Source organism: Coregonus clupeaformis, unplaced genomic scaffold (genome assembly GCF_020615455.1).
Source record: "Coregonus clupeaformis isolate EN_2021a unplaced genomic scaffold, ASM2061545v1 scaf0689, whole genome shotgun sequence".
In the NCBI taxonomy this organism is placed as follows: Eukaryota; Metazoa; Chordata; class Actinopteri; order Salmoniformes; family Salmonidae; genus Coregonus; species Coregonus clupeaformis.
Window position 1 is genome coordinate 91,798 of NW_025534144.1, and position 23,068 is coordinate 114,865.

Here is a 23,068-nt window from a genome sequence, read left to right on the forward strand (position 1 = left end):
CAGCAGCTCCTGTCCAGGTCCAACCCCACGGGCCTGTGGTACCACTACCAGCAGCTCCTGTCCAGGTCCAACCCCACGGGCCTGTGGTACCACTACCAGCAGCTCCGTCCAGGTCCAACCCCACGGGCCTGTGGTACCACTACCAGCAGCTCCTGTCCAGGTCCAGCATCCTGGGCCTGCAGCTCCTACTGCTGTTGTCCGGTCCATCTGTCCATGAAGATCGAATAGACTTGAGATGATCAAATCAGTGGCTTCCAAATAAATATGTAGTGAAAAGTGTTTATCCTAAAGCAGCAATCTGGGATTTAAATGAATTATATTTAATTGATTCCTGAAGAATATAACTTATAAATGCCTTGTGATGGAAAATTTTAGCATGTGAAAAGAGAGCCTTGAAAATGTTAATCTTGTTTTAGTGTCATAAATAATCCTTGGTTCCTGCCTGTGCTTGGTAAAGATATGAGGGGAGGGGCCGACATGACCCCCTCTTTAGGACCATCTGGCAGAACGCCCAGAATATGTTCTAAAAGATAGGAGACCCCTTTACTTTTTCCACATTTTGTTACGTTACAGCCTTATTCTAAACTGGATTTTAAAAATGATCCTCATCAATCTCCACACGATGCCCCATAATGACAGTGAAAACAGGTTTTTAGACATTTTTGCAAATATATTAAAAATAAAAAACAAATACCTTATAAGTATTCAGACCCTTTGTTATGAGACTCGAAATTGAGCTCAGTTGCATCCTGTTTCCATTGATCATCTTTGAAATGTTTCTACAACTTGATTGGAGTCCACCTGTGGGAAATTAAATTGATTGGATATGATTTGGAAAGGCACATGATTTGGTCACTGACAGAGCTCAAGAGTTCGTCTGTGGAGATGGGAGAACCCTCAGAAGGACAGCCATCTCTGCAGCACTCCACCAATCTGGCATTTATGGTAGAGTGGCCAGACGGAAGCCACTCCTCATTAAAAGGCACATGACATCCCGCTTGAGTTTGCCCAAAGGCACCTAAAAGGCATTCAGACCATGAGAAACAAGATTCTCTGGTTTGATGAAACCAAGATTGAACTCTTTGGCCTGGAATGCCAAGCGTCACGTCTGAGGAAACCTGGCACCATCCCTACGGTGAAGCATGGTGGTAGCAGCATCATGCTGTGGGGATGTTTTTCAGCTGCAGTATTCAGACCTTTACTCAGTACTTTGTAGAAGCACCTTTTGCAGCGATTACAGCCTTGAGTCTTCTTGGGTATTTAGCTACAAGCTCAGCACACCATCACACCAGGTCCTGGATGGCAGGAAGCTTGGCCCCAGTGATGTACTGGCCGTGACGCACTACCCTCTGTAGTGCCTTGCGGTCGGCGGCCGAGCAGTTGCCATGCCAGGCAGTGATGCAACCAGTCATGTGCCTTTACTGAGGAGTGGAGTGTTGCAGAGATAGTTGTCCTTCTGGAAGGTTCTCCCCATCTCCACAGAGGAACTCTGGTGCTCTGCCAGAGTGACCATCGGGTTCTTGGTCACCTCCCCTGACCAAGGCCCTTCTCCCGATTGCTCAGTTTGGCGGGCGGCCAGCTCGGGGAAGAGTCTTGGTGGTTCCAAACTTCTTCCATTTAAGAATAATGGAGGCCACTGTGTTCTTGGGGACCTTCAATGCTGCAGACATTTTTTGGTACCCTTCCCCAGATCTGTGCCTCGACACAATCCTGTCTCGGAGCTCAACGGACAATTCCTTCGAACTCATGGCTTGGTTTTTGCTCTGACATGCACTGTCAACTGTGGGACCTTACATAGACAGGTGGGTGCCTTTCCAAATAATGTCCAATCAATTGAATTGACCAGAGGTGGACTCAAATCAAGTTGTTGAAACATCTCAAGGATGATCAATGGAAAGAGGATGCACCTGAGCTAAATGTTGAGTCTCATAGCAAAGGGACTGAATACGTATGTAAATAAGGATTTCTATTTTTTATTTTTAATACATTTGCAAACATTTCAAAAAACCTGTTTTTGCTTTGTCATTATGGGGTATTGTGTGTAGATTTATGAGGATTTTTATTTATTTCATCCATTTTAGAATAAGGCTGTAAACGTACAAAAATGTGGTCTGAATACTTTCTGAATGCACTATATGTTTTATTATTTTAACATTTTCATCACATTCTTTCCCTAAATAAACACATGTATCGCATTCATTCATTAAATCATTTATTCCTTGAAAGAACAAAATGTACGAGATTATTTTGGTCCCAGATCCCAAAGTGTAGTCATCATCAACAACACCATCATCATCATTTAACTGACTTGGTTCAGTTTGCACCAGACTGATGCATTTTCAACATTAAATATTTATCTAGAAACGATATTCAGTTCTGGATAACAGAACATCGTGTGGGATCAAACCCTCCAGTTTCCTCCCGTCATATACCTTCCTCCGGTTGGGGGCGCCGTAGCAGAGTGGTCACCCGTTACCTGATGACGTGTAAGTAGCAATGAGACCAGGAAGTGTGAACTAGGGGAGCTTTATAGTTTTGGAAAATTGATTATTTTCACTTGTTATCAAGGAATATAATTTATTCTGTAGTGAATAGGGGTATACTCTAGTTTTGTAACATATTACCAGCCGGCTAGCTAGCTTGTTAGCTACCATGGGACGACATGGAGGCGTTGGTTTAGCGGTTTTTGTGCTCGTACTGGTGTTGGTCTTTTGCGAAGCAAGAAGACACAAACTCGCCCTAAAGGTAAAATAACACCAATATTGCTTTAACGTTACTTAATGGTTTGTGTTCTCAGTTAATGTGTACTTATAGCCAATAATATACGAAATGGGGATAGTGCTAGTAAAGTTCCAAAAATGTAACTTGTTCAAAATGCATCACGCTAGCTAACTTTCATTTGCCCATTTCAGCCATACCTAAGCTAGCTAGCTAACGTGTAGCACATACGTCAGGGATTTCTGCAACTCTGTTTGCTAGCTGCTATTAGCTAATTACATAGCTAGCTAATTAAATAGCCTGCTAGCGAGGCAACCTTTAATGTGTCTGATTTTTTAACAACTAGAAAATGGTCAGTTAGCTAGCTGGCTAACGTTACATCAGCTGAGATGTTAAAGCATTCAGATAGCTACAAAAGCTAGATACACTAACTACAGCCTGAGTGTTCTCATGATCCATTTGCCACATTGATGTTTTCATCCTACAGTTTTCATACTTTCATAACAAATGTCACCTCACTCCTTGCTCCCCCCCATTTATCTCCTTCCATTTATCTCCCCCCTCATTTCTCTCCCACACTCTCTCCCCCTAATTTCTCCCCCCATTTATTTCCCTCCATTTCTCCCCCCCTAATTTCTCTCCCGCCTCTCTCCCCCTCATTTCTCTCCCGCACTCCTCCCCCCTCATTTCTCTCCCGCCCTCTCTCTCCATTTCTCCCCCTCATTTCTCTCCCTCCATTTCTCTCCCCCTCATTTCTCTCCCGCCCTCTCTCCCCCATTTCTCTCCTGCCCCTCCCCCATTTCTCTCCCGCCTCTCCCCCATTTCTCTCCGCCTCTCCCCCATTTCTCTCCCGCCTCTCCCCCCATTTATCTCCTTCCATTTCTCTCCCCATTTCTCTCCCCCCATTTCTCTCCCACCTCTCTCTCTCCCTAATTTCTCTCCTGCCCTCTCTCCCCATTTCTCTCCCGGCCTCTCCCCCATTTCTCTCCCGCCCTCCCCCCATTTCTCTCCCGCCCTCTCCCCCATTTATCTCCTTCCATTTCTCTCCCCATTTCTCTCCCCCTCATTTCTCTCCCACATTCTCTCTCTCCCTAATTTCTCTCCTGCCCTCTCTCCCCCATTTCTCCCCGCCCTCTCCCCCATTTCTCTCCCGCCTCTCCCCCCATTTCTCTCCCGCCCTCTCTCCCCCCATTTATCTCCCCCATCTCCCCATTTCTCCCGCCCTTTCCCCCTCATTTCTCTCCTTCCATTTCCTCTCCCCCATTTATCTCCCTCCATTCTCTCTCCCCCTCATTTCTCTCCCGCCCTCTCTCCCCCCTCATTTCTCTCCTTCCATTTCTCTCTCCCCATTTCTCTCCCTCCATTTCTCTCCCCCTCATTTCTCTCCCACCTTCTCTCTCTCCCTAATTTCTCTCCTGCCCTCTTCCCCCTCATTTCTCTCCCGCCCTCTCTCCCCCTCATTTCTCTCCCGCCCTCTCTCCCCCCATTTCTCTCCCGCCTCCCCCCATTTCTCTCCCGCCCCCCCCCCATTTCTCTCCCCGCCCTCTCCCCCCCCCATTTCTCTCCCGCCCCTCCCCCATTTCTCTCCGCCTCTCCCCCCATTTCTCTCCCGCCTCTCTCCCCCCATTTCCTCCCGCCCCCCCATTTCTCTCCCGCCCTCTCTCTCCCCCATTTCTCTCCCGCCCCTCCCCCATTTTCTCCCGCCCCCCCCCCATTTCTCTCCTGCCCTCTCTCCCCCATTCTCCGCTCCCCCCTCATTCTCTCCTTCCATTTCTCTCTCCCCATTTCTCTCTCCCTCCATTTCCCCCCTCATTTCTCTCCCACCTTCTCTCTCTCCCTAATTTCTCTCTGCCCTCTCTCCCCCCATTTCTCTCCCCGCCCTCTCTCCCCTCATTTCTCCTTCCATTTCTCTCTCCCCATTTCTCTCCCTCCATTTCTCCCCCCTCATTTCTCTCCCGCCCCCCATTTCTCTCCCGCCCTCTCTCCCCGTCATTTCTCTCTCGCCCTCTCTCCCCTCTGTCTCTTGCCCTTCTCTCGCCCCCCCTCTCCCTCTTTCCCCCATCCCTCCCTCTCTCTCTCTCTCTCTCCCATCTCTTCCCCCCATCTCTCTCTCTCTCTTTCAGAATGACAGGAGATTTGTGGTTCATCTCAACACCTTTGGTTTCTTTGCCAACGGAACTCTGGACGTCAACGTTCTTCCCTGACACTGCCTGAGGACAACGGCAAGCACCCTGTAAGAACAACTGGTGTGTGCAGCTTGTCTCTCTGGCTGTGTTGTCTCCAGTTAGTGAATTGTATCATTGTTCTCTCTCTCGCTCTCTCTCTAGGTGGGATTCAGTCTCTCCAAGTCTCGTGTTAATGGAGTCCTGTCCTACACAGTGAGTAGATCTCATCAAATCAAATCACTTTTGCAACTGTCCTGTTATCTGAAATGAGTGCACGCTCGAGAATGCCCTCCAGCCAATCAAAATCGACTATTCAACAATGCCATAGTATACATTTTACTATCAGTAGATAGGGAGGTAAGATATAGGCTACTGTGTGAGACATTGGGGTGTTTCTCAAAATGCAATCTACCGTGCTCCGATCACTGGAGGGTCGGGTATGAGTCCAAATCAAAGTATGCGAAAACGGAGCACGGAGGGCACTTCTCGGATGCGTACTCCGTTTGTTCATATTTTATAGCATGCATCGATACTTCAACGGAAAGTGTGAACAGAAATATGACGCAACCACGAAAAAAACGATGCAAAAATGTATTGAAATTATTTGTTCTGAAGCGAGAGAAAATAAACTCTCACTTTGGAATTAAATGTTGCCCATTTACATCTCATATGTTGTCTGAATACAATATTTTATCTTGATACATCAATAAATACATCCTGTTTTAATTTTGGCATGTTTACCTGCCTACATAGATCGCAAGTCCATAGTAATTAAATAGATATTGCACAATAAAAATAAACTGTTTTTGCTTTTGTCATTAGGGGTATTGTGTGTAGATTGATGAGGGGGAAAAAAGATTTGATCCATTTTAAGAATAAGACTGTAACGTAACAAAATGTGGAGAAAAGTGAAGGGGTCTGAATACTTTACAAATGTACTGTATGCTAGGTGATACATTATGTTTTACTCTCAGTAGATAGAGCATGATACATTATGTTTTACTCTCAGTAGATAGAGCATGATACATTATGTTTTACTATCAGTAGATATGCTAGGTGATACATTATGTTTTACTATCAGTAGATATGCTAGGTGATACATTATGTTTTACTATCAGTAGATAGGAGCATGATACATTATGTTTTACTATCAGTAGATATGCTAGGTGATACATTATGTTTTACTATCAGTAGATATGCTAGGTGATACATTATGTTTTACTATCAGTAGATAGAGCATGATACATTATGTTTTACTATCAGTAGATATGCTAGGTGATACATTATGTTTTACTATCAGTAGATATGCTAGGTGATACATTATGTTTTACTATCAGTAGATATACTACATTTACATTTTAGTCATTTAGCAGACGCTCTTATCCAGAGCGACTTACAGTTAGCACATACATTTTTTTTTTTTTATCGAACCCACAATCCTGGCGTTGCAAACGCCATGCTCTACCAACTGAGCTACATCCCCTAGGTGATACATTATGTTTTACTATCAGTAGATATGCTAGGTGATACATTGTTTTACTATCAGTAGATATGCTAGGTGATACATTATGTTTTACTATCAGTAGATATGCTAGGTGATACATTATGTTTTACTATCAGTAGATATGCTAGGTGATACATTATGTTTTACTATCAGTAGATATGCTAGGTGATACATTATGTTTTACTATCAGTAGATATACTAGGTGATACATTATGTTTTACTATCAGTAGATAGAGCATGATACATTATGTTTACTATCAGTAGATATGCTAGGTGATACATTGTGTTTTACTATCAGTAGATATACTAGGTGATACATTATGTTTTACTATCAGTAGATATACTAGGTGATACATTATGTTTTACTATCAGTAGATATGCTAGGTGATACATTATGTTTTACTATCAGTAGATATACTAGGTGATACATTATGTTTTACTATCAGTAGATAGAGCATGATACATTATGTTTTACTATCAGTAGATATGCTAGGTGATACATTATGTTTTACTATCAGTAGATATGCTAGGTGATACATTATGTTTTACTATCAGTAGATATACTAGGTGATACATTATGTTTTACTATCAGTAGTAGTGTTGCACGATATACGGTACCACGGTAATATCACGGTACCAAAACATCATGATACCAACATTTTAGAATACCATAGTACCGTTTCATATGATGCTACCACATTTAGTCTCTTATGTGCCGATCCAACAATGTCCACTTCACTTTCATGTGAATATCAGCTGTAATCTATTCTCCATCAGTTCTTTAAATATAATGTAGCCATGATGGCAAGAGGGGATGCAGACCCAGATCAGTCTTCTGCTGTAACACTTGTACATCTGATACATCGGAGCAGTATGCAGAGCGAGAGCAAAGATGATACGTTGTGTATGGTTTCATCCCTGGTATAACCAAGAGCACAGGCCACGCCAGTCTGATAGGCTTTGCAAGTTCGCTGCCCGTAGGCGATCCCAGAGAGGAAAAACCGCTCCGCAACAGTCATGCAGCTTTACAGCAAAGAAAACGGCTCTCTCTAGATCAAACGGTTCAAAATATGACTCATATTACTGGAGCAACTTTTTTCTTCCTACGCCATTTTGATATAATTTCACAAACCATGTCACGAGCCGTTTAAAAAAAAAAAAAAACTTTTCCCGTACCGCTTATTATTGTTTTGATAACAAACAAGGTTGTTGAGTCATGTTACCTAGCAACCTGGTAACTTGACAGTAGGTCTAGGCTAATCTGATTGGCCCAGGAAGAAAGGAAAAGGATAAGGATCTGCTGTTCATGAGATGTGCTTCAAAGGTAGGATTCATATAGGCCTAATGGAATGTTGTTGTAATGTTTCTAAAAAGGTTATGGTAAGGTTATGCTTATAGAAGGTTGTGTTGTAATGTTTCTAAAAGGTTATGGTAAGGTAATGCTTATAAAAAGGTTGTGTTGTAATGTTTCTAAAAGGTTATGGTAAGGTTATGCTTATAAAGGTTGTGTTGTAATGTTTCTAAAAGGTTATGGTAGGGTAATGCTTATAAAGGTTGTGTTGTAATGTTTGTTCTCCAGGCGGAGGAAACGGAGGTGTGTCCACTCAGCAAACAAAACAGCGATGAGCCCCTCTTCCTCTTCCTCATTGACACCAACAACCTCAGGTAGGGTTGTCTGTCTGTGTGGGTGAGAGGGATCAAATCAGCTGTGTTGTTGTGCCTAGTGAATACATGAACTGTGTGTCCTCCTCTCTCCTGTAGAGTCAATGTGAAGTCTTATGGAGACCAGGACAGCGTCTTGACCAAGCTGAAGACAAACAAGACACTCAATAAAGACTCAGGTCGGCACTAGACACCTCCCTTCAATACAACGCAGTACGATAGCAGTGGCGTAGCGCAGTTCCGGAGGGGTGGGGGTTGTTGCCATGGTGCAGAGAAAAATGTGTTTTATAGCTAATCTCATGCTATTTTACACATTTTGCCATGAGGCTGAGAGAAAATGTTGCTGTTTTAGAGCTCAGAGATACTTGAAAGATGGGACAATCTCAACTTTTTCCCCCCCACAAATATCTGTCTTAATATTAATTTGAAATATATACACTGAGTGTACAGAACATTCTGAACTTTATAGACCATGAGTGGTCTTGCTGCACTACATGTAATGAGGACATAAAAAGGGGTCCTTATGGTTTAGCTGCCCCTGCTCATTCCTGATTCATTTAGGATTTTAGACAAATCTGAGGGAGTTGACAATCTCTGGACACCTCTTTTAGGAATCAAAGTTTTGATAGAAATATTCTTTAAAATCCCAGAGGGCTATTGCAAGAAACTACACACAATATTTTGTCAGTTAATATTCATTATTGCCAGTTTATAGAATTCTAAACACTTTTTTGGAGAGTTTGAAATTGGGATCCTTTGCTCCGAACAAGGGCATTTCCAGGAATAGAACCAACATGGAAATTAATGATATTGAAAGTATTATGAAAATTCCCAAAACAAATATTTTCCCTTATAAAATTCCTTACTAAAGAGTAGTGTTGTCGTTATATAACCTGACTAAAGAGTAGTGTTGTCGTTATATAACCTGACTAAAGAGTAGGTGTTGTCGTTATATAACCTGACCAAAGAGTAGTGTTGTCATTATATAACCTGACTAAAGAGTAGTGTTGTCGTTATATAACCTGACTAAAGAGTAGTGTTGTCGTTATATAACCTGACTAAAGAGTAGTGTTGTCTATTATATAACCTGACTAAAGAGTAGTGTTGTCGTTATATAACCTGACTAAAGAGTAGTGTTGTCGTTATATAACCTGACTAAAGAGTAGTGTTGTCGTTATATAACCTGACTAAAAGTAGTGTTGTCGTTATATAACCTGACTAAAGAGTAGTGTTGTCGTTATATAACCTGACTAAAGAGTAGTGTTGTCGTTATATAACCTGACTAAAGAGTAGTGTTGTCGTTATATAACCTGACTAAAGAGTAGTGTTGTCGTTATATAACCTGACTAAAGAGTAGTGTTGTCGTTATATAACCTGACTAAAGAGTATCAAGGTTAGCGTTTATTCACATTTTAGACATTTAGCAGACACTCTTATCCAGAGCGACTTACAGTTAGTGAGTGCATACATTGTATTTTATTTTTATATTTTTTCATACTGGCCCCCCGTGGGAAACGAACCCACAACCCTGGCGTTGCAAACGCCATGCTATACCAACTGAGCTACACAGGATTCATGTTGCATCATCATCATTATGTGCTGTCTTCTGATTGGCTATGTGTTCAGGTTCCAGGAGAAGAAGAGCGGTAGAGGCCCCTGAGAACGTGAAGGTGAAAGAACAGAAGAAAGATGTAAAGAAAGTGGAGGAAGAAAAGAAAGATGGAGTGATGAAAGAGGGGAAGGAGGAAAAGAAAGATGGAGTGATGCAAGAGGGGAAGGAGGAAAAGAAAGATGGAGTGATGCAAGAGGGGAAGGAGGAAAAGAAAGATGGAGTGATGCAAGAGGGGAAGAAGGAGGAAGAGAAGCCAGAACCCAAGGAGGAGGAAGAAGGAAAGGCAGAGTTGAGCAAAATGGAGACTAAAAAACCTACCAACCAGGTGTGTCTCTGTGTGTGTCTGTGTGTCTCTCTGTGTGTGTGTGTATATGTGTCTGTGTGTGTCTCTCTGTGTGTGTGTCTGTGTCTCTCTCTGCGTGTGTGTCTGTGTCTCTGTGTGTGTGTGTGTGTGTCTCTGTGTGTTTAACATCTATGTTTCTCCAGGTGGGGCGGATCAACGGGCTGACTCTGGATGTGCAGAAAATCAACGGCTCGTACAGCTTCAGCGTGAGTCCACTAACCTTCACACAACCTTTACACAACGTTTAAATACCTTCAATCGACAACCTTAAAACAACCTTTTTACAGACATTCTCAAATAATTATCCAACCTTTCCACAGCTTTTAGTCTTCCACACAACATTGTTCAACCTTCAAACTGCTGTGTGTTTATGACCGTGGCCCCTCCCTCTCCACAGTTCCACATGGTGATTGGCCAGTTGGATGAGGGCCTGTACAACCTCAACTTCCACTACTGTGACAACATTCTGCCAGGCATCAACCACCCCTTCAATCTCAACGTGAGTGGTGTACTGCGTTACCTTGTGTGTGATTTGTGTGTCTGTGTGTTATATATATTGTGTTCTGACTTCTTTGTGTAATATGATGACGTGTGTGTCCGTGTCCAGGTGGAGGTGACGGAGAAGAACCCAGGAGGTTACCTGTCAGCAGCAGAGATCCCTCTCCCCCATCTCTACATCTTCATGGCTGGAGTCTTCTTCATTATAGCCACGGTCTGGGTCTACACACTGCTGAAGCACAGGTACCCACACCAGGGTTTCTAATAGGAAAACTGGACAAGTGACTGGGAAGATGTACGTTTATCGGACATCCATATTGCATTGGGGTGGTGCCGAGACCCATTAGGGTGTCCAGCCACGCATCCAGCACCAGCAACAAACCAGGGATGTTGGCCACATTTACATGTCCTTTGAAAACAGCCTGGAACCAATTACAGAAAGACCTTGTGTTTTGATGTGTAGCATTGGCTAAACGTTATAGCTTTGTTTGTTTGTTTGTTTGTTTTTTTAGGCTTTCCTAAAACAATAATTGTCCACCTCATGGTTCAGCTGTCAGAGATTTGAGCACTAAATGCTTCAGGGCATTACATGTATATGCCTATAGGATGTATGATATTTATATAATAAATGTATCTAAAGGAAGAGAAGCTTAGGCCTTGCCCCCGAAGAGAGAGAGATAGATGCGGCGGCATGCTACGACACCAACATGTGTTTATTTATCCTTCTCTGCTAAACGGGATGGGAGGTAGCTTGGAGGTTAGAATGCGTTTGGCCCAGTTACCGAAAGGTTGCTCGTTTGGTTCCTGGAGCCAACAAGGTAAACAAAAATCTGTCGCTGTGCCCTTGAGCAAGGCACTTATCCCCAATTGCTCCAGGGGTGCTGGACAATGGTGTCCCTTGCAGTGACCCCACTCCCTGCGGGTGTCTCGGGGAGTCGGGGGTAACACATTTCCATTACACACTTGTACAAGAAAACGCCCACAAATAACAGACAAATATACCCCCCAAAAAAAAAACTATTATGATGTATTATTACATATAGGCGTACAGGAGAAGGCTAATTCGTTCATCTTCGATCAGAATATATATATTTTTATAAAGATGAGCGTTAGATTGTTAGATTATAGGAGTAACTCTCTTCCTAACCTCAAGTTCGACAGTCAGTCAGTTGGAGCGCTGCTGCACTGCCTTCATATCACAGGCCTGCAGGATCATGGGAGAATAACCACACCCAACCTTTACAGAAGTTGGCAACTTTATTAGGGTCATGTCAAAGGTCAAGCCGTTGTTTTTTATAGGGAAAATACGAACAGGATATTATATTGCGGCAAACACTACTTAATTTGGCCAAAGAAAATGGCTCAACAGAATGAAGCAAAACACTTGCAAATAGTTGAAACCGTCACAGAAGTTTGGAACAGGCTGTATTGCAGCAATACCAAGAAAGGCTAGTGCCTACCGTACCCAACAAATGACAGCAATAGGCTAATGATGTTTATTTTACAAAATAAATAATAATCAATATATAATCAATAGGCCACAATAACAAAAAATGATATACAGTAACACTAATGATAAAACAAATTCTAAATATGAAAAAATCAATACATTAAAGTTTCAAAATTGCATCCTACCTGAATAGCGAGTTGCACGGTAAACTTGTCCGTATGGAGGACATTCCCCTTGTTGGCTTTTGCCTATAGGCCTACCTCTCTACTCTTCGTTGAACTGCAACGAAAGAGGCCTCCATCTTGACAATCAACAGTAGCCAAGGCTCTCTGTCTCTCTCTCAGCAGCTCACAAGGCAGTGAGAGAAGAGGGGCGGTGCTGAAGGGTGTATGACTGGCAGCCCTGGTATAGTGTGTTTGGCCGGCTACAATTTTATTTGATCGGACAAAAGCCATCAAATACCAGCTAACGGAAACCCTGACACACACACACACACACACACACCCTGTACCAGCCATGTTCTGGGTCTACACACTGATGAAGCACCAGGTACACATGGGCACACAGTAGCAGTTAATAACCCTCTTCTCCTCCTCCTCTACTATCCTCTCCCCTCTCTTGTCCTCTCTCCCTCTCCTCTCTCTCTCTCTTGTCCTCTCTCCCTCTCCTCTCTCTCTTGTCCTCTCTCCTCTCTCTTGTACTCTCTCCCTCTCCTCTCTCCTCTCTCTCTCTCTCTCTCTCTTGTCCTCTCTCCTCTCTCTCTCTCTCTCTCTCTTGTCCTCTCTCCCTCTCTTCTCTCTCTCTCTGTAGGTACAGTGTGTTTAAGATCCACTGGCTGATGGCAGCTCTGGCCTTCACCAAGTCAATCTCCCTGGTCTTCCACAGCGTGAGTACAACACACACACACGTGGACACACACGAGGACACACATGTAGACACACACAGATACTGACCTCCACACACACACACAGAGAGAGAAACACACACAGAGAAACCCAAATACCTCCCATACATCCTCCACCTAACCAACCCCACTAAATGACTATGGCCTATGATGTAATATCCTATAGAATGTTGCTGTTTCTCTCTCTGTCAGATCAACTACCACTTCATCAACACCGAGGGCACCCCATCGAAGGCTGGGCTGTCATGTACTACATCACTCACCTGTGAGTCTGGCTTCTGTCACTCTGGTCACATTTCTGGTGTGTGTGTGTGAATGATACATCTGTGTAGGGGCGCACTTTCACTGGGGACATGTCCCCCCCCCACACACACACACATATTCTGAAATGCCGTTTTGTCGCCCCCCAGTATTATAATTGGAATGTGATACAAAACGAGGCAGCGGTGTGCTTTTAGGACCATGCGGACGCCTCAACGCGTCGGGTTGGCTGTTTTGGAGTGTTTATATCCAACTGGATAAACATCTAATAATACTGACGTCCGTCCGTCCGCCCTCCCACACACTTCTAAAAACCCAAAGTTGTGCCCATGCATCTGTGTGTGTATAATATGGATGAGTGTGTGTGTCTGTTTCATACGTGTATATGTAATATCACATACACATGTTTCGCACATGTTATTGGTCACATACACGTGTTTAGCAGATGTTATTGCGGGGTGCAGCGAAATGCTTGTGTTCCTAGCTCCAACAGTGCAGTAGTATCTAACATCACAACAATACACACATCTAAAAGTAAAGAATGGAATTAAAGAAATATATAAATATTAGGACGAGCAATGTCTGAGTGGCATTGACTAGAATACAGTAGAATACAGGTTATACATATGAAATGAGTAAAACAGAATGGATGTGTGTGTTTTGTCTGTTATGTGTGTGTGTGTTTTGTATGTTACGTGTGTGTGTGTGTTGTGTGTAATATTTACATTTACATTTACATTTTAGTCATTTAGCAGACGCTCTTATCCAGAGAGCGACTTACAGGAGCAATTAGGGTTAAGTGCCTTGCTCAAGGGCACATTTACGTCATTTAGCAGACGCTCTTATCCAGAGCGACTCACCAATTGGTGCGTTTCACCCTATAGCCAGTGGGATAACCACTTTACAATTTTTGGGGGGTAGAAGGATTACTTTATCCTATCCCAGGTATTCCTTAAAGAGGTGGGGTTTCAAATGCCTCCGGAAGGTGGTGAGTGACTCCGCTGTCCTGGCGTCGTGAGGGGAGCTTGTTCCACCATTGGGGTGCCAGAGCAGCGAACAGTTTTGACTGGGCTGAGCGGGAACTATGCTTCCGCAGAGGAAGGGGAGCCAGCAGGCCAGAGGTGGATGAACGCAAATGCCCTCGTTTGGGGTGTAGGGACTGATCAGAGCCCGAAGGTAACAGAGGTGCCGTTCCCCTCACTGCTCCAGGCAAGCACCATGGTCTTGTAGCGGATGCGAGCTTCAACTGGAAGCCAGTGGAGGTGTGCGGAGGAGGGGGGTGACGTGAGAGAACTTGGGAAGGTTGAACACCAGACGGGCTGCGGCATTCTGGATGAGTTGTAGGGGTTTAATGGCACAGGCAGGGAGGCCAGCCAACAGCGAAGTTGCAGTAGTCCAGACGGGGAGATGACAAGTGCCTGGATTAGGACCTGTGCCGCCCTGTGTAAGGCAGGGTCGTACTCTCCGAATGTTGTAGGAGCATGAACCTGCAGGGAGCGGGTCACCGCCTTGATGTTGGCGGAGAACGACAGGGTGTTGTCCAGGGTCAGCGCCCTAGGGCTCTTCGCACTCTGGGAGGAGGACACAGCGGAGTTGTCAACCGTGATGGCGAGATCATGGAACGGGCAGTCCTTCCCGGGAGGAAGAGCAGCTCCGTCTTGCCAGGGTTCAGCTTGAGGTGGTGATCCGTCATCCATACTGATATGTCTGCCAGACATGCAGAGATGCGATTCGCCACCTGGTTATCAGAAGGGGAAAGGAGAAGATTAGTTGTGTATCGTCAGCGTAGCAATGATAGGAGAGGCCATGTGAGGATATGACAGAGCCAAGTGACTTGGTGTATAGGGAGAAAAGGAGAGGGCCTAGGACTGAGCCCTGGGGGACACCAGTGGTGAGAGCACGTGGTGCGGAGACAGCTTCTCGCCACGCCACTTGGTAGGAGCGACCGGTCAGGTAGGACGCAACCAGGAGTGAGCCGCGACGGAGATGCCCAGCTCGGAGAGGGTGGGGAGGAGGATCTGATGGTTCACAGTATCAAAGGCAGCAGACAGGTCTAGAAGGACAAGAGCAGAGGAGAGAGAGTTAGCTTTAGCAGTGCGGAGAGCCTCCGTGACACAGAGAAGAGCAGTCTCAGTTGAATGACCAGTCCTGAAACCTGACTGGTTTGGATCAAGAAGGTCATTCTGAGAGAGATAGCAAGAGAGTTGGCTAAAGGCGGCACGCTCAATAGTTTTGGAAGCAGAAAAGAAAAGAAGGGATACTGGTCTGTAGTTGTTGACATCAGTGGGATCAGTGTTGGTTTTCTTGAGAAGGGGAGCAACTCTCGCTCTCTTGAAGACGGAAGGGACATGGCCAGCGGTCAGGGATGAGTTGATCAGCGAGGTGAGGTAGGGGAGAAGGTCGGAGATGGTCTGGAGAAGAGAGGAGGGGATGGGGTAAGCGGGCAGGTTGTTGGGCGGCCTGCAGTCACAAGTCGCAGGATTTTATCTGGAGAGAGAGGGGAGAAAGAAGTCAAAGCATAGGGTAGGGCAGTGTGAGTAGGACCAGCAGTGTCATTAGACTTAACAAACGAGGATCGAATGTCGTCAACCTTCTTTTCAAAGTGGTTGACGGGTCATCCACAGAGAGAGAGGGGCGGGGGGGAGGATTCAGGGAGGGAGGAAAATGTGGCAAAGAGCTTCCTAGGGGTTAGAGGCAGATGCTTGGAATTTAGAGTGGTAGAAAGTGGCCTTAGCAGCAGAAACAGATGAAGAAAATGTAGAGAGGGAGGGAGTGAAAAGATGCCAGGTCGGCAGGGAGTTTAGTTTTCTTCCATTTCCGCTCCGCTGCCCGGAGCTCTGTTCTGTGAGCTCGCAATGAGTCATCAGGGCCACCGGAGCTGAGGGGAGGTCCCGAGCCTGGCCGGAGGATAGGGGACACAGAGAGTCAAGATGCAGAAAGGGGAGGAGAGGAGGGTTGAGGGAGGCAGAATCAGGAGATTGGAGGGGGAGAAGGATTGAGCAGAGGGAAGAGATGATAGGATGGAAGAGGAGAGAGTAGTGGAGAGAGAGAGCGAAGGTTGCGGCGGGGCGCATTACCATCTGTTGTAGGGGCAGAGTGAGTAGTGTGGGAGGGAGAGCGAGAGAGAAAGGAAACAAAGTAGTGGTCGGAGACATGGAGGGGAGTTGCAGTGAGATTAGTAGAAGAGCAGCATCTTGGTAAAGATGAGGGCCGGCGTATTGCCTGGCCTTGTGAGTAGGGGGACGGTGAGAGGTGAGGTCAAAAAGAGGAGAGAAGTGGAAAGAAGGAGGCAGAGAGAAATGAGTCAAATGTGGACATAGGGAGGTTGAAATTCCCCAAACTGTGAGGGGTGAGCCATCCTCAGAGGAACTTATCAAGAAGGCGTCAAGCTCATTGATGAACTCTCCAAGGGAACCTGGAGGCGATAGATGACAAGGGATATTAAGCTTAAATGGGCTAGTGACTGGTGAGCAGCATGGAATTCAAATGAGGAGATAGACAGATGGGTTAGGGAAAAATTGAGAATGTCCACTTGGGAGAGATGAGGATTCCTGTGCCACCACCCCTCGACCAGATGCTCTCGGGTATGCGAGAACACATGGTCAGATGAGGAGAGAGCAGTAGGAGTAGCAGTGTTTTCAGTGGTAATCCATGTTTCCGTCAGCGCCAGAAGTCGAGGACTGGAGATTAGCATAGGCTGGGATGAAGTCAGCTTTGTTGGAGGCAGAACGGCAGTTCCAGAGGCTGCCTGAGACCTGGAACTCCAGGTGTGGGGTGCGTGCAGGGACCACCAGGTTAGAGGCAGCCACGCGGTGTGGGCGTTGTGTAGCCTGTGCGGAGAGGAGAGAACAGGGATAGGCAGAGTGCATAGTTGACAGGCTGCAACAGATGGCTACAATAATGCAGAGGAGATCGGGATGAAATGAACTGAACATCAGGGAAAAAGGAGAGAGCAGGCCTCCTCACCAAAAAAAAATAAATAAATATATAACTCTCCCAACTTCACCTCAGAAACTATAATTGTTTCGCACTGAACCACCCGAATAAAACTCTCCAACTTCCACTTTAGAAATTAGAATTGTTGTAAGCTACAGCAGACTGTTATCAGTAGCTGTAATTAAGTACAGCAGCTACCAACCATCTAACGTTAATGCCTCGGATGGGTTAGAAAAACAGCTGAATGGTAGCAGCTAGCTGGCTCAATCACAGGTACTCTCAAGCGCATGAAATAACATTGGAAACAGCTAACCACAGTTCTAAAGTTACCGGTAGCTACCCTCTAGCTAGCTAGCCTTGTTGGTCCAGGTAGTGGGTAAGCTTAGCCTCGTCAGAGCCTTGGGCTCCGCCCGAATAAAAATCCTTACCTACAATAATTACCTACAATAATAACCTACAATAACTACCGGAGTAGCTACCTATAATACCAAACTACAATACCTACCTACAATCTAAATACATGGTTTAAGCTTAACTCAACACCTATAAGAAGCCAAGGCTTACCTTTCATAACGCAGCAATGATTAAACGTTGGGTAGCTAGCACAAAGATATTGTATTTAGCTACCACAGCCTGCTGGTAGTGTTGGCTAGCATAGCAATGGCTACTGTAAGTTGACTTTGTTTGAAAAACTAGAGGCGTCGCTGTGAGCGAATGTAGCTGGCTAAAAAGGATATTGTTTTTAGTTGCTACCGTTGCTAAGTAGCAACTCGCCAGCTAATCCAGGAGGTGAGTTAGCGAGCCTAGCCGTCGCTACATCCGGCACTGCCGAATACAAAAGTAACCTACAATAACTACACAACAGCTACCCGCAAACAGCCCACGATGCCTACCTATACTACTTAATAATATACAGCCCACGATGCCTACCTATAGTACCTAACTACAATCTAAATACATAGTTTAAGCCTTACTCAACAAAGCCCAAGCTATGTATAAAGCCAAACTGGCAGACTGCAATCAGTAGCCGAAATTAGGTACAGCAGCTACCGACCACCTAACGTTAATGTGATAATGAGGTTAGAAAAAACAGCTGAAGGTGGCAGCTAGCTGGCTCAATTACAGGTACTCTTAAGCGTGAAATAACATTGGAAACAGCTAACCACCGTTGCTAAAAGTTACCGGTAGCTACCCTCTAGCTAGCTAGCTTTGTTGGTCCAGGTAGTGGGTAAGCTTAGCCTCGTGCGCACTGGGCTCCCCCGAATAAAATCCTTACCTGCAATAATTACCTACAATAATAACCTACAATAACTACCGGAGTAAGCTACCTATAATACCAAACTACAATACCTACCTACAAACTAAATACATGGTTTAAGCTTAACTCAACACCATAAACGAAGCCAAGCTTACCTCTCCTGCTAGAGAAAAACACAACCTCTCTCCCGTCAGCAACCTAATATAACGTGTGTGTGTGTTGTGTGCAGGTTGAAGGGCGCTCTGCTGTTCATCACTCTGGCGTTGATTGGTACTGGCTGGGCCTTCGTTAAATACATCCTGTCAGACAAGGAGAGTAGTAAAGATCTTCATGATCGCCCTCTCACAGGTACACCTGGGTGGGTGGGGGGGGGGTGCATTGTCCTCCCTCTACAGGTATACTCATTAACCAATGATCTGACTAAGATACATTTAGTGATGTATTCTTCTAAATCTCTGGCAAACTTCCAACAGTTTTGACTCTCTAAATCTCCCCCCTCCCCCTCCTCTCTCTAAATCTCTCCTTCCCTCTCCCTAGGTTCTGGCCAACATAGCCTACATCATAATAGAGTCTACAGAGGAGGGCTCTAGTGAGTATGCCCTGTGTGGGAAGGAGGTTCTGTTCCTGGTTGACCTCATCTGCTGTGGAGCTATCCTCTTCCCTGTTGTATGGTCAGTATACTGTTAGTAGGAGATGTTGTTCCTAGTTGTACCTCATCTGTTGTGTGGAGGCATCCTCTTCCCTGTTGTATGGTCAGTATACTGTTAGTAGGAGAGATGTTGTTCCTAGTTGACCTCATCTGCTGTGGAGTTATCCTCTTCCCTGTTGTATGTGTCAGTATACTGTTGTAGGAGATGTTGTTCCTAGTTGACCTCATTCTGCTGTGGAGAATCCTCTTCCCTGTTGTATGGTCAGTATACTGTTAGTAGGAGATGTTGTTCCTAGTTGACCTCTCATCTGTTGTGGAGAGCATCCTCTTCCCTGTTGTATGGTCAGTATACTGTTAGTAGAGATAAGTTGTTCCTAGTTGACTCATCTGTTGTGGAGGCATCCTCTTCCCTGTTGTATGGTCAGTATACTGTTGTAGGAGATGTTGTTCCTAGTTGACCTCATCTGTTGTGGAGGCATCCTCTTCTGTTGTATGGTCAGTATACTGTTAGTAGGAGATGTTGTTCTAGTTGACCTCATCTGTTGTGGAGGCATCCTCTTCCCTGTTGTATGGTCAGTATACTGTTAGTAGGAGATGTTGTTCCCTAGTTGACCTCATCTGTTGTGGAGGCATCCTCTTCCCCTGTTGTATGGTCAGTATACTGTTAGTAGGGAGATGTTGTTCTAGTTCGACCTCATCTGTTGTGGAGGCATCCTCTTCCCTGTTGTATGGTCAGTATACTGTTAGTAGGAGATGTTGTTCCTAGTTGACCTCATCTGTTGTGGAGGCATCCTCTTCCCTGTTGTATGGTCAGTATACTGTTAGTAGGAGATGTTGTTCCTAGTTGGACCTCATCTGTTGTGGAGTGGCATCCTCTTCCCCTGTTGTATGGTCAGTATACTGTTAGTAGGAGATGTTGTTCCTAGTTGACCTCATCTGCTGTGGAGCTATCCTCTTTGCCTGTTATATGGTCAGTATTAGGGTTTAATGTTAGTTTCAGCTGGCTGTGGAGTTTGGTTAAAATGAATTGCATTAGTTTTGAAACGGGCTGCCTCCTGGGTGTGAGCCGGATGCCCTGTTTAAAGCCGAGTGGCCAAGTCGACTCAAACAGAGTGGTGTATGTCAAGCAGGTGGAGTATTGACTTAGGATTCACACTCTAACATGTCAAATTGTTTTTATTCTTGATTCAAATGCGTATGTGTTTTACTCTGCTTTCCCATCGACAGCTACTTAGAACATTCAAACATTTAATTTCTGAACAATGGATCTGCCTTTGTGTGGCGTATAACTGGGGAAGGGCAAAATTACTGTTGGGTTTGGAGAAGGGTGCTTCTCCCTCCCTGACCGGGCCATCAGAGGATAATGTGGTGTGTGTGGTGTGTGTGTTTTTGCGGTCTATTCTCACCTGCAAGAGGCTTCCAGCACTGATGGGAAAGGTGAGCCATCTACAGGGGAGGATACAGTTCATGGACAGTTAGCAGTGGTTAATAACTGTAGCTTAGTAAAGTATAGTTGGAGTGTTTTGAACCTTGTAGTTGGTGCTGTGTTCCCCTGTAGTTTTCTGTAGTAATACTGTCTCTGTTTCCCTCAGCTGCCATGAACCTGGAGAAACTCAAGCTGTTCAGACATTACTACGTCATGGTGAGGAGACTCTGTCTCTTCCTCGCTGATATTTTGAATTCTAACTTATTTTTCTGTGTAAATTCTGAAAGATGTCAGGATGGATAATCTCTCCTACTCTCTCCCTCATCCCTCCCTCTCTCCTCCCTCCCTCCTATCTCCTCCATCCCTCCCTCTCTCTCCCTCCCTCCCTATCTCCCTCCATCCCTCCCCTCTCTCTCCCTCCCTCCCTCTCTCTCCCTCCCTCCTCCCTATCTCCCCTCCCTCCCTCCCTCTCTCTCCCCCCTCCCTATCTCCCTCCATCCCTCCCTCTCTCCTACTCTCTCCCTCATCCCTCCCTCTCTCTCCCTCCCTCCCTCTCTCTCCCTCCCCTCCCTATCTCCCTCCATCCCTCCCCTCTCTCTCTCTCTCTCCCTCCATCCCTCCCTCTCTCTCCCCTCCCTTCCTCCCCCCTCCCTCCCTCTCTCCTCTCCCTCCTCCCTATCTCCCTCCATCCCTCCCTCTCTCTCTCTCTCCCTCCATCCTCCCTCTCTCTCCCTCCCTCCTCCCTATCTCCCTCCATCCCTCCTCTCTCTCCCTCCCTCCCTATCTCCATCCATCCCTCCCTCTCTCTCTCTCCCTCCATCCATCCCTCTCCCTCTCTCCATCCATCCCTCTCTCTCTCTCTCCATCCCTCCCTCCCTCCCTCCATCCATCTCTCCCTCCCTCCTCCCTATCTCCCTCCATCCATCCCTCCTCCCTCTCCCTATCTCCATCCATCCATCCATCCATCCCTCCTCCATCTGTAGATAGTATGTTATATCTACTTCACGAGGATCATAGCCATCCTGCTGAAGGTGACGGTGCCTTTCCAATGGCAGTGGTGTTACCAGGTGAGACACCCATCACCGTCCACTTCTGATGATGTCACACTGTGAACCTCTGACACTGATTATAGCCATTTCTTCATTGTTTTTAGAGATTGTCTAAATGCTTTATTTATTTTCCCCCTCTCTAGTTCTTAGTGGAGGTGTCTACTCTGATCTTCTTTGTGTTGACGGGGTATAAGTTCCGCCCTGCTTCCAACAACCCCTACCTCCAGCTGCCCCTGGATGAGGAGGACATAGAGATCGATGAAGTGTAAGAGAGCGAGAGAGTGTAGTTTTTTGTGAGGTAGCATTTGGGATGTTTAAAAATGTAATGTGTTCAGTATGAAACTATCTCTAACCCTCTCTCTTTCTCTCTGTTCTCTCTGCAGGGTGACGGAGTCAGGTATGTTGGAGGGCGTCTCTAAAGTCAAGAAGACATCTAACGGTCGCGAGCGCCAGAAAGTGTCTTCGTTGTGAGAGTGTATGTTTGGGAAGAGGGGTTGTACCCTCTCACCGTTGGAGAGAAACAGGGACTGAAACGGACCAAGACACTCCACCCCCAAAACTCATCCTTCCTCCTCCATCTGAAACTGTGGCTGGCTGTTACTAAAGCAACCACCGCCTCGCTCGCTATGCAAAAAGACAAACGACAACGGACTTTAGTTGTCGTTCGGACCTTCTCTTCTCTCTCCTTTATCTGGAGACTTCCTGGAGGCTCTGCACCCCTGCCTGGTGTCATAATGGTTCATTCCAGGGAGAGAACTGTCTTCCACCCCCCTCATCGATGGATGAATAGAACGGTCTGGTCTGGGGTGGAATGGACCTCTAATGACCCCTCTCTCTCTCTCTCTCTCTCTCTCTCTCTCTCTCTCTTTCTCTCTCTCTCTATTTCTCTCTATTTCTCTCTCTCTCTCTATCACTTTCTCTCTCTCTATTTATCCCTCTCTCTATTTCTCGCTCTCTCTCTATTTCTCTCTCTCTCTATCACTTTCTCTCTCTCTATTTCTCTCTCTCTCTCTATTTCTCTCTCTCTCCCTATTTCTCTCTCTCTCTATCACTTTCTCCCTCGCTCTCTATCACTCTCTCTTTCTCTCTCCTTTTATTCTCTCTGGAGAACAGAGGGAGCGAGATTCCAAATATGATCATCCTTTTCCAGACATGGGATTTGTATATTTTATATCCAGAGGATCTTGTTCGGTCTTTGCAAGTGTCCCAAAAGGCCCCTATTCCAGGGTGTGGTTTGGCACGCAGCCTCTGCCTATTTAAGTGGTGCTTCTGTTCTGTTGGACTACTTTAGCTGTGTTTTGCTGTGTGTGTTTTGGCTATTGTGTGTTTCTTCCATTTAAAGATGCAGTTTGAAACGCCTGTCTGTCTGTCGAACAGGGGTTGCCCAACCTTACTCAGTAGGGAGCTGGTAGTGGGTGCAGGCTTTTGCTCCGGCCCTGCAGTAAAACACCTGGTTCAACTAATCACCTTTTATAGTTGATTAATTATAGTTCATACATGATCAAGTCAAGTTATAGTTGTCAATAAAGAACAGCTGATTCAACTGATCAATTAGTCATAGTCATCAATAAATACTTTATTAGTGGAATCCGATGTGTTGCACCCACTGTAGCCCTGACAGGGTCCAGACTGT

At 45.5% G+C, this 23,068-nt stretch overlaps 1 pseudogene; it reads left to right on the plus strand.

Moving 5' to 3' along the window:
- Nucleotides 1-4,921: 4,921 nt before the first annotated feature.
- On the plus strand, nucleotides 4,922-21,923 carry LOC123485440 (annotated as a pseudogene).
- The last annotated feature ends 1,145 nt before the right edge of the window (nucleotides 21,924-23,068 follow it).